The following is a 3,078-nucleotide window of genomic DNA, read 5'->3' on the forward strand; positions in this document are numbered from 1 at the left end:
ACACTGTTCACTCCCCTTATGTAACCTACCAGGTCTACTAACACCACCAGATATAAACAACTATAATGCAGTCTGATGGCTCTTCTGCTTGTCAGAGAGAATTGCAATTCTAGTCATTCACATAGCCCCTGATAGTGTGTAAATGTACAAATTTACATTGGCATCTGACCATGTCTTCTTGGTGCTTTACTGTTTTTGTCAGGCAGCATAAATAGACTTGAAGTTATTAAAATAAAATTGAATGTAGTCTTTGCAATGAGGAAAAATGTTCTTCGGACAAGACATTTGTCAGGGATCATTGCAGGTATGAGGAGACAGGTTAGAGAGAAAAATCTCATAATTCAAACAACGCTGTTTTTCACAATAAGAGAGATTGAGAACTAGGAATGCATGACTTTTTGTCATGTTTTTGTTTGCTGTTTATTGTGTAAGGGTAATAAAAAAACTGCAGCTACCGTCGAGTCTGCGGTTGGCGCGCTGCCACGATTGCGTAAGCCAGCCTCGCGCGATGGGGTCAAAGGTCAACCTGATAAGAACTTTAACATGGAACATGCTGTTACATACTCTGTGGCCGACAGATCCTAGATGTACGTTTACAGGTTCTCAGCTACGCTACAGAATATAGGGCTACGCTAGCAATCACTTTATTTATAAAAATATACAGTACAGTCTCCCACAAACTTTATATATTCACAACATCCTTTACCTTTAATCCCAATATATACAGATTCATTAACATTAATCTTACGTCTACTTCTAGTGTAGAGGGATAGTGAGGAAGGTGAGGTATATACAGATTTTCCAAAGTCTTTATTAGCAATTTCTCCAATGTGGTAGGTGCGGAATGCGATGACATCACGATCGACGAAACTCTCCAGACCACCAACTGCGGGAACACCAGATCCACCTCTGACGATAGCTACTGTTAGCCATTCGTTGCCATGCATAAATGTATCATTCACGTCAATACTAAAATTTAGTCTGCAACCACGAAACATACAGGGTCCTTCGAGGAGTTCACTGGCAGATATGTTCTTCAACTTGTTACTCTTCTTGTCAGCAGCAGATGTTGTCATTTCAATGTTCTCGATAGTTTTGTAAACTGTTTGACGAGAACGTCGACGGTATCTTCTGTAAGGCATCGTGGCAGCGTTCAATGCAGTTGCCTGTGCAGCAGCAGCAGCAGCGCGAATGAGCAGGCTGTGGCCTGTTCGCTCGCTTTCATTATTCTCTGGTAGAGTATCATCTAGATGCCAAAATATTCTGTAGTACTGCTTTATGTTTGTTTATTATACAGAGTGAATGTGAATTACACTGACAAAATTTTGGATGTCATTAAGAGATATTTTCTGAGTGTTTTGGTACAAGGATGAAAGGTCTCTGGTGACTCATTGAAGAGTAATAATGTAATTATGGGTTATTTACTTTGTTGCCCTATTTACCTTTGTTTTTGTGAAAACAGCTTCACAACAATGAAAAATCCAGTAATAGGCAATTACCAAAAGACATAAAACATAGAGTTACGGGAAATGGAAATACGGATAACTGTATACGCAACCAACTGTTCCCATAAATGTCTATACATACATATATTTCAGCACAAAGAAAGATACACGTGTACACCGTACAAGGTACAAAGGCTGACTGGAACATTAACAGGGTGGCTCATCAGAGCAGTTAGAGTTCAAAGATCATGCTTTACGTGGTCGATACAACCTATCGACGCCACACACAGCCCCCCCTCCCCGTAGCACGGAGTACGGCCTGTGAGGCCTGAGGGGAGGTCGTATGGGTTTCGGCTTCGGAGTGAGTAGTGTGAGGCGGCAGGCGCATGACTAGAAGCTCCATCTCAATCAGGGCAGCGTGTGAAGGCACAGTGATGGGCTGCAGGTCCACATCATAATCAGACAGCCAGCAGAGGTGGACGATGCATCAGCCGGCCTGGGAGTAGAGGTGTGGGGAGGGGTGCGAGCATGCCTGCCCCTAATGCAAATTGAGCCATCCGAGGAGATGAATGCACGAGCTCTTGATGGATCGCACTCTCAGGGGAGGGACAGACTATGCACTATCTTGACATCTAGTTCCTCATTGAGTGTCGAGTGTGCAGTGTCTGCAAGGAGCACGAGCACACGGTCGTCGAAAGCGACAATCGACACGTTGTCGACGCGGTTCGGTGGTACATTGCAGCACAAGTTGAAAGTCACAGAACAAATCTCTCCAGTAGATGAAACATCATCATAACCTGCGCATGAGGTTGATGACGACATGCTTGGGAAACCCACAAACTGCGGTGACAAATCATCAGAAGGAGAAGGCCCTACCATGGGATGAGCTAACTCATTATCGGGCTCGGCAATGGAAAATTCTGGATGTTCTGACTGGGACGGCAGAGGGGAGTCGGAGTCCATGAAAGCTGGCTTGAGCCTGTGTAGTGAAATGGTCTGCGGGCAATCTTTAACCATAATGTCGAACGTCATCTTGCCCCTCTGGAGTACTTCTAAGAGGCCGAGGTATGGGGGTCTAACAGAATTGTCCCTGAGCATCACGTGGGAGCATATGTTGAGTGTGGTTGTCACGTAAGTGTCTGGCAGGGAATGGCTGACAGGCAGGTGTAGCTGTGCGTGTCTAAAGTGGGTGCACATTCTACTAATAAAGTCTGAGGAGGTGGGGAAATCCTTGGGTGCTTAAGGCAGGATAAGTTCCCCAGGTACAACCAGGTTCGCACCGAAAACGAATTTGGAGATGATTCCCTATAAGTCAGGTTTAAAGGTCGAATGGAGACCGAGTAACGCCCAAGAAGGTGCCTCAGACCAGAGGCTGTCATGGCACCTGAGTGCTGTTTTAAGGGTGTGGTGCCATTGTTCCACTAAACAGTTGCTTTGCAGGTGGTAGGCTGTTGTATGCATTTTTTTAATACCGCTAAGGTTACATAGAATCATGAAAAGTGCGGACTCGAACTGTCGTCCCTGGTCAGTTGTGATGGTGGACGGGCAACAGAACCTAGCGATTCATGATGAGACGAATCTCTTGGCCACAGTTTCTGCTGTAATGTTGGGTCAAGGAACAGCTTCCACCCAA

Source organism: Schistocerca nitens, chromosome 1 (assembly GCF_023898315.1).
Source record: "Schistocerca nitens isolate TAMUIC-IGC-003100 chromosome 1, iqSchNite1.1, whole genome shotgun sequence".
Classification (NCBI taxonomy): Eukaryota; Metazoa; Arthropoda; class Insecta; order Orthoptera; family Acrididae; genus Schistocerca; species Schistocerca nitens.